Consider the following 10,569-nt stretch of genomic DNA (forward strand, 5'->3'; position numbering starts at 1 on the left):
ATGGCATTCCATCATCGCCTTTGGTCAGCATACACGGCCGAACGACGTCGGGTGTGGTATTACATCACCGCCCTTGGACAGCACACAGTCGAACGACGTCGGGAATGGCATGCCATCATCGCCTTTGGGCAGCACAAACGGTCGAACGACGTCGGGCGTGGCATGACATCACCGCCTTTGGACAGCACACACGGTCGAACGACGTGGGGCGTGGCATGCTATCACCTCCCTTGCACAACACACACGGCGGGACGACGTCGGGCGTGGCATTACATCACCGCCCTTGGACAGCACACACCGCCGAACGACATCGGGAATGGCATGCCATCATTGCCTTTGGGCAGCAGAAACGGTCGAACGACGTCGGGCGTGGCATGCCATCATCGCCTTTGGACTAGCACACACGGTCGAACGACGTCGGGCGTGGCATGCCATCATCGCCTTTGGACTAGCACACACGGTCGAACGACGTCGGGCGTGGCATGCCATCATCGCCTTTGGACTAGCACACACGGTCGAACGACGTCGGGCGTGGCATGCCATCATCGCCTTTGGACTAGCACACACGGTCGAACGACGTCGGGCGTGGCATGCCATCATCGCCTTTGGACTAGCACACACGGTCGAACGACGTCGGGCGTGGCATGCCATCATCGCCTTTGGACTAGCACACACGGTCGAACGACGTCGGGCGTGGCATGCCATCATCGCCTTTGGACTAGCACACACGGTCGAACGACGTCGGGCGTGGCATGCCATCATCGCCTTTGGACTAGCACACACGGTCGAACGACGTCGGGCGTGGCATGCCATCATCGCCTTTGGACTAGCACACACGGTCGAACGACGTCGGGCGTGGCATGCCATCATCGCCTTTGGACTAGCACACACGGTCGAACGACGTCGGGCGTGGCATGCCATCATCGCCTTTGGACTAGCACACACGGTCGAACGACGTCGGGCGTGGCATGCCATCATCGCCTTTGGACTAGCACACACGGTCGAACGACGTCGGGCGTGGCATGCCATCATCGCCTTTGGACTAGCACACACGGTCGAACGACGTCGGGCGTGGCATGCCATCATCGCCTTTGGACTAGCACACACGGTCGAACGACGTCGGGCGTGGCATGCCATCATCGCCTTTGGACTAGCACACACGGTCGAACGACGTCGGGCGTGGCATGCCATCATCGCCTTTGGACTAGCACACACGGTCGAACGACGTCGGGCGTGGCATGCCATCATCGCCTTTGGACTAGCACACACGGTCGAACGACGTCGGGCGTGGCATGCCATCATCGCCTTTGGACTAGCACACACGGTCGAACGACGTCGGGCGTGGCATGCCATCATCGCCTTTGGACTAGCACACACGGTCGAACGACGTCGGGCGTGGCATGCCATCATCGCCTTTGGACTAGCACACACGGTCGAACGACGTCGGGCGTGGCATGCCATCATCGCCTTTGGACTAGCACACACGGTCGAACGACGTCGGGCGTGGCATGCCATCATCGCCTTTGGACTAGCACACACGGTCGAACGACGTCGGGCGTGGCATGCCATCATCGCCTTTGGACCAGCACACACGGTCGAACGACGTCGGGCGTGGCATGCCATCATCGCCTTTGGACTAGCACACACGGTCGAACGACGTCGGGCGTGGCATGCCATCATCGCCTTTGGACTAGCACACACGGTCGAACGACGTCGGGCGTGGCATGCCATCATCGCCTTTGGACTAGCACACACGGTCGAACGACGTCGGGCGTGGCATGCCATCATCGCCTTTGGACTAGCACACACGGTCGAACGACGTCGGGCGTGGCATGCCATCATCGCCTTTGGACTAGCACACACGGTCGAACGACGTCGGGCGTGGCATGCCATCATCGCCTTTGGGCAGCACACACGGTCGAACGACGTCGGGCGTGGCATGCCATCATCGCCTTTGGACTAGCACACACGGTCGAACGACGTCGGGCGTGGCATGCCATCATCGCCTTTGGGCCAGCACACACGGTCGAACGACGTCGATCGTGGCATGACATCACCTCCCTTGGGCAGCAAACATGGTCGAACTACGTCGGGCGTGGCATGACATCACCGCCTTTGGACAGCACACACGGTTGAACGAACACACACGGCTGGACGACGTCGGGCGTGGCATTACATCACCGCCCTTGGACAGCACACACTCTTGAACGACGTCGGGAGTGGCATGCCATCATCGCCTTTGGGCAGAACACACGGTCGAACAACGTCGGGCGTGGCATGTCATCACCGCCTTTGGACACAACACACGGTCGAACGACGTAGGCCGTGGCATGCCATCACCGCCCTTAGAAAGCACACATGGCTGGACGACGTCGGGCGTGGCATTACATCACCGCCCTTGGATAGCACACACGGTCGAACGACGTCGGGAGTGGCATGCCATCATCGCCTTTGGGCAGCACACACGGTCGAACAACGTCGGGCGTGGCATGTCATCACCGCCTTTGGACACAACACACGGTCGAACGACGTAGGCCGTGGCATGCCATCACCGCCCTTAGAAAGCACACATGGCTGGACGACGTCGGGCGTGGCATTACATCACCGCCCTTGGACAGCACACACGGTCGAACGACGTCGCGCGCGGCATGACATCACCGTCCTTGGACTGCACGCACAGTCGGAGGACGTCGGGCATGGCATTCCATCATCGCCTTTGGGCAGCATACACGGTCGAACGACGTCGGGCGTGGCATGACATCACCGCCCTTGGACAGCACACACGGTCGAACGACGTCGCGCGCGGCATGACATCACCGTCCTTGGACTGCACGCACAGTCGGAGGACGTCGGGCATGGCATTCCATCATCGCCTTTGGGCAGCATACACGGTCGAACGACGTCGGGCGTGGCATGACATCACCGCCCTTGGACAGCACACACGGTCGAACGACGTCGCGCGCGGCATGACATCACCGTCCTTGGACTGCACGCACAGTCGGAGGACGTCGGGCATGGCATTCCATCATCGCCTTTGGGCAGCATACACGGTCGAACGACGTCGGGCGTGGCATGACATCACCGCCCTTGGACAGCACACACGGTCGAACGACGTCGCGCGCGGCATGACATCACCGTCCTTGGACTGCACGCACAGTCGGAGGACGTCGGGCATGGCATTCCATCATCGCCTTTGGGCAGCATACACGGTCGAACGACGTCGGGCGTGGCATGACATCACCGCCCTTGGACAGCACACACGGTCGAACGACGTCGCGCGCGGCATGACATCACCGTCCTTGGACTGCACGCACAGTCGGAGGACGTCGGGCATGGCATTCCATCATCGCCTTTGGGCAGCATACACGGTCGAACGACGTCGGGCGTGGCATGACATCACCGCCCTTGGACAGCACACACGGTCGAACGACGTCGCGCGCGGCATGACATCACCGTCCTTGGACTGCACGCACAGTCGGAGGACGTCGGGCATGGCATTCCATCATCGCCTTTGGGCAGCATACACGGTCGAACGACGTCGGGCGTGGCATGACATCACCGCCCTTGGACAGCACACACGGTCGAACGACGTCGCGCGCGGCATGACATCACCGTCCTTGGACTGCACGCACAGTCGGAGGACGTCGGGCATGGCATTCCATCATCGCCTTTGGGCAGCATACACGGTCGAACGACGTCGGGCGTGGCATGACATCACCGCCCTTGGACAGCACACACGGTCGAACGACGTCGCGCGCGGCATGACATCACCGTCCTTGGACTGCACGCACAGTCGGAGGACGTCGGGCATGGCATTCCATCATCGCCTTTGGGCAGCATACACGGTCGAACGACGTCGGGCGTGGCATGACATCACCGCCCTTGGACAGCACACACGGTCGAACGACGTCGCGCGCGGCATGACATCACCGTCCTTGGACTGCACGCACAGTCGGAGGACGTCGGGCATGGCATTCCATCATCGCCTTTGGGCAGCATACACGGTCGAACGACGTCGGGCGTGGCATGACATCACCGCCCTTGGACAGCACACACGGTCGAACGACGTCGCGCGCGGCATGACATCACCGTCCTTGGACTGCACGCACAGTCGGAGGACGTCGGGCATGGCATTCCATCATCGCCTTTGGGCAGCATACACGGTCGAACGACGTCGGGCGTGGCATGACATCACCGCCCTTGGACAGCACACACGGTCGAACGACGTCGCGCGCGGCATGACATCACCGTCCTTGGACTGCACGCACAGTCGGAGGACGTCGGGCATGGCATTCCATCATCGCCTTTGGGCAGCATACACGGTCGAACGACGTCGGGCGTGGCATGACATCACCGCCCTTGGACAGCACACACGGTCGAACGACGTCGCGCGCGGCATGACATCACCGTCCTTGGACTGCACGCACAGTCGGAGGACGTCGGGCATGGCATTCCATCATCGCCTTTGGGCAGCATACACGGTCGAACGACGTCGGGCGTGGCATGACATCACCGCCCTTGGACAGCACACACGGTCGAACGACGTCGCGCGCGGCATGACATCACCGTCCTTGGACTGCACGCACAGTCGGAGGACGTCGGGCATGGCATTCCATCATCGCCTTTGGGCAGCATACACGGTCGAACGACGTCGGGCGTGGCATGACATCACCGCCCTTGGACAGCACACACGGTCGAACGACGTCGCGCGCGGCATGACATCACCGTCCTTGGACTGCACGCACAGTCGGAGGACGTCGGGCATGGCATTCCATCATCGCCTTTGGGCAGCATACACGGTCGAACGACGTCGGGCGTGGCATGACATCACCGCCTTTGGAGAGCACACACGGTCGAACGACGTAGGGCGTGGCATGCCAACACCGCCCTTGGAAAGCACACACGGCTGGACGACATCGGGCGTGGCATTACATCACCGCCCTTGGACAGCACACATGGTCGAACGACGTCGGGAGTGGCATGCCATCATCGCCTTTGGGCAGCACACACGGTCGGACTACGTCGGGCTTGGCATGAAATCCCCGCCCTTGGAAAGCACACACGGTCGAACGACGTCGTGAGTGGCATGCCATCATCGCCTTTGGGCAGCACAAACGGTCGAATGGCGTGGGGCATGGCATGACATCACGGCCCTTGGACTGCACGCACGCTCGGACAACGTCGGGCATTGCATGACATCACCACCCTTGGACAGCACACACGGTCGAAGGATGTCGGGCGTGGCATGACATCACCGCCCTTGGACAGCACGCACGGTTGAACGACGTCACGCGTGACATGCCATCACCGCCTTTGGATCGCACACACGATCGAACGATGTGGCGCGTGGCATGACATCACCGTCTTTGGACAGCATACACGGTCGAACGACGTCGGGCGTGGCATTACATCACTGCCTTTGGGCTGCACAAACGGTCGAACGACGTCGGGCGTGGCATGATATCACGGCCCTTGGACTGCACGTACGGTCGGATGACGTCGGGCGTGGCATGACATCACCACCCTAGGACAGCACACACGATCGGCAACATCGGGCGTTGCATGACATCACCGCCGTTGGACAGCACACACGGTCGGCAATGTTGGGCTTGGCATGACATCACCGCCCTTGGACAGCACACACGGTCAGGACGACGTCGGGCGTGGCATTACATCACCGCCCTTGGACAGCACACACGGTCGAACGACATCATGAATGGAATGCCATCATCGCCTTTTGGCAGCACAAATGGTCGAGCGACGTCTGGCGTGGCATGACATCAGGGCCCTTGGACTGCACGGACGGTCAGACGACGTCGGGCGTGGCATGACATCACTGCCCTTGGACAGCACATACGGTCGGACAACGTCGGGCGTGGCATGACATCACCGCCCTTGGACAGCACACACGGCCGAACGACGTCGAGAGTGGCATGCCATCATCGCCTTTGGGCAGCACATACGGTCGAACGACATCGGGCATGGCTTGACATCACGGCCCTTGGACTGCACGCACGGTCGGACGACGTCGGGCGTGGCATGACATCACTGCCCTTGGACAGCACACACGGTCGGACAACGTCGGGCGGGGCATGACATCACCGCCCTTGGACAGCACACATGGTCGAACGACGTCGGGAGTGGCATGCCATCATCGCCTTTGGGCAGCACATACGGTCGAACGACATCGGGCATGGCTTGACATCACGGCCCTTGGACTGCACGCACGGTCGGACGACGTCGGGCGTGGCATGACATCACTGCCCTTGGACAGCACACACGGTCGGACAACGTCGGGCGGGGCATGACATCACCGCCCTTGGACAGCACACATGGTCGAACGACGTCGGGAGTGGCATGCCATCATCGCCTTTGGGCAGCACATACGGTCGAACGACATCGGGCATGGCTTGACATCACGGCCCTTGGACTGCACGCACGGTCGGACGACGTCGGGCGTGGCATGACATCACTGCCCTTGGACAGCACACACGGTCGGACAACGTCGGGCGGGGCATGACATCACCGCCCTTGGACAGCACACATGGTCGAACGACGTCGGGAGTGGCATGCCATCATCGCCTTTGGGCAGCACATACGGTCGAACGACATCGGGCATGGCTTGACATCACGGCCCTTGGACTGCACGCACGGTCGGACGACGTCGGGCGTGGCATGACATCACTGCCCTTGGACAGCACACACGGTCGGACAACGTCGGGCGGGGCATGACATCACCGCCCTTGGACAGCACACATGGTCGAACGACGTCGGGAGTGGCATGCCATCATCGCCTTTGGGCAGCACATACGGTCGAACGACATCGGGCATGGCTTGACATCACGGCCCTTGGACTGCACGCACGGTCGGACGACGTCGGGCGTGGCATGACATCACTGCCCTTGGACAGCACACACGGTCGGACAACGTCGGGCGGGGCATGACATCACCGCCCTTGGACAGCACACATGGTCGAACGACGTCGGGAGTGGCATGCCATCATCGCCTTTGGGCAGCACATACGGTCGAACGACATCGGGCATGGCTTGACATCACGGCCCTTGGACTGCACGCACGGTCGGACGACGTCGGGCGTGGCATGACATCACTGCCCTTGGACAGCACACACGGTCGGACAACGTCGGGCGGGGCATGACATCACCGCCCTTGGACAGCACACATGGTCGAACGACGTCGGGAGTGGCATGCCATCATCGCCTTTGGGCAGCACATACGGTCGAACGACATCGGGCATGGCTTGACATCACGGCCCTTGGACTGCACGCACGGTCGGACGACGTCGGGCGTGGCATGACATCACTGCCCTTGGACAGCACACACGGTCGGACAACGTCGGGCGGGGCATGACATCACCGCCCTTGGACAGCACACATGGTCGAACGACGTCGGGAGTGGCATGCCATCATCGCCTTTGGGCAGCACATACGGTCGAACGACATCGGGCATGGCTTGACATCACGGCCCTTGGACTGCACGCACGGTCGGACGACGTCGGGCGTGGCATGACATCACTGCCCTTGGACAGCACACACGGTCGGACAACGTCGGGCGGGGCATGACATCACCGCCCTTGGACAGCACACATGGTCGAACGACGTCGGGAGTGGCATGCCATCATCGCCTTTGGGCAGCACATACGGTCGAACGACATCGGGCATGGCTTGACATCACGGCCCTTGGACTGCACGCACGGTCGGACGACGTCGGGCGTGGCATGACATCACTGCCCTTGGACAGCACACACGGTCGGACAACGTCGGGCGGGGCATGACATCACCGCCCTTGGACAGCACACATGGTCGAACGACGTCGGGAGTGGCATGCCATCATCGCCTTTGGGCAGCACATACGGTCGAACGACATCGGGCATGGCTTGACATCACGGCCCTTGGACTGCACGCACGGTCGGACGACGTCGGGCGTGGCATGACATCACCGCCTTTGGACAGCACACACGGTCGAACGATGTAGGGCGTGGCATGTCATCACCGCCCTTTGATAGCACACACGGCAGGACGACGTCGGGCATGGCATTACATCACCGCCCTTGGACAGCACACATGGTCGAACGACGTCGGGAGTGGCATGCCATCATCGCCTTTGGGCAGCACATACGGTCGAACGACATCGGGCATGGCTTGACATCACGGCCCTTGGACTGCACGCACGGTCGGACGACGTCGGGCGTGGCATGACATCACCGCCCTTGGACAGCACACATGGTCGAACGACGTCGGGAGTGGCATGCCATCATCGCCTTTGGGCAGCACATACGGTCGAACGACATCGGGCATGGCTTGACATCACGGCCCTTGGACTGCACGCACGGTCGGACGACGTCGGGCGTGGCATGACATCACCGCCCTTGGACAGCACACATGGTCGAACGACGTCGGGAGTGGCATGCCATCATCGCCTTTGGGCAGCACATACGGTCGAACGACATCGGGCATGGCTTGACATCACGGCCCTTGGACTGCACGCACGGTCGGACGACGTCGGGCGTGGCATGACATCACCGCCCTTGGACAGCACACATGGTCGAACGACGTCGGGAGTGGCATGCCATCATCGCCTTTGGGCAGCACATACGGTCGAACGACATCGGGCATGGCTTGACATCACGGCCCTTGGACTGCACGCACGGTCGGACGACGTCGGGCGTGGCATGACATCACCGCCCTTGGACAGCACACATGGTCGAACGACGTCGGGAGTGGCATGCCATCATCGCCTTTGGGCAGCACATACGGTCGAACGACATCGGGCATGGCTTGACATCACGGCCCTTGGACTGCACGCACGGTCGGACGACGTCGGGCGTGGCATGACATCACCGCCCTTGGACAGCACACATGGTCGAACGACGTCGGGAGTGGCATGCCATCATCGCCTTTGGGCAGCACATACGGTCGAACGACATCGGGCATGGCTTGACATCACGGCCCTTGGACTGCACGCACGGTCGGACGACGTCGGGCGTGGCATGACATCACCGCCCTTGGACAGCACACATGGTCGAACGACGTCGGGAGTGGCATGCCATCATCGCCTTTGGGCAGCACATACGGTCGAACGACATCGGGCATGGCTTGACATCACGGCCCTTGGACTGCACGCACGGTCGGACGACGTCGGGCGTGGCATGACATCACCGCCCTTGGACAGCACACATGGTCGAACGACGTCGGGAGTGGCATGCCATCATCGCCTTTGGGCAGCACATACGGTCGAACGACATCGGGCATGGCTTGACATCACGGCCCTTGGACTGCACGCACGGTCGGACGACGTCGGGCGTGGCATGACATCACCGCCCTTGGACAGCACACATGGTCGAACGACGTCGGGAGTGGCATGCCATCATCGCCTTTGGGCAGCACATACGGTCGAACGACATCGGGCATGGCTTGACATCACGGCCCTTGGACTGCACGCACGGTCGGACGACGTCGGGCGTGGCATGACATCACCGCCCTTGGACAGCACACATGGTCGAACGACGTCGGGAGTGGCATGCCATCATCGCCTTTGGGCAGCACATACGGTCGAACGACATCGGGCATGGCTTGACATCACGGCCCTTGGACTGCACGCACGGTCGGACGACGTCGGGCGTGGCATGACATCACCGCCCTTGGACAGCACACATGGTCGAACGACGTCGGGAGTGGCATGCCATCATCGCCTTTGGGCAGCACATACGGTCGAACGACATCGGGCATGGCTTGACATCACGGCCCTTGGACTGCACGCACGGTCGGACGACGTCGGGCGTGGCATGACATCACCGCCCTTGGACAGCACACATGGTCGAACGACGTCGGGAGTGGCATGCCATCATCGCCTTTGGGCAGCACATACGGTCGAACGACATCGGGCATGGCTTGACATCACGGCCCTTGGACTGCACGCACGGTCGGACGACGTCGGGCGTGGCATTACATCACCGCCCTTGGACAGCACACATGGTCGAACGACGTCGAGAGTGGCATGCCATCATCGCCTTTGGGCAGCACATACGGTCGAACGACATCGGGCATGGCATGACATCACGGCCCTTGGACTGCACGCACGGTCGGACGACGTCGGGCGTGGCATGACATCACCGCCTTTGGACAGCACACACGGTTGAAACAACGTCGGACATGGCATTCCATCATCGCCTTTGGGCAGCACACACGGTCGAACGACGTCATGCGTGACATGACATCACCGCCTTTGGACAGCACACACGGTCGAACGATGTCGGGCGTGGCATGCTATCACCGCCCTTGGACAGCACACACGGCCGGACGACGTCGGGCGTGGCATTACAATACCGCCCTTGGACAGTACACACGGTCGAACGACATCGGGAATGGCATGCAATCATCGGCTTTGGGCAGCACAAAAGATCAAACGACCTCGGGGATGGCATGACATCACGGTCGGACGACGTCGGGTGTGGCTAGACATCACCGCCCTTGGACAGCTCACACGGTCGAACGACCTCGGGCGTGGCATGCCATCATAGCCCTTGGACGGCAAACACGGTCGAACGACGTC

The sequence above is a fragment of the Solanum pennellii genome, chromosome 4 (genome assembly GCF_001406875.1).
Source record: "Solanum pennellii chromosome 4, SPENNV200".
Taxonomy (NCBI): Eukaryota; Viridiplantae; Streptophyta; class Magnoliopsida; order Solanales; family Solanaceae; genus Solanum; species Solanum pennellii.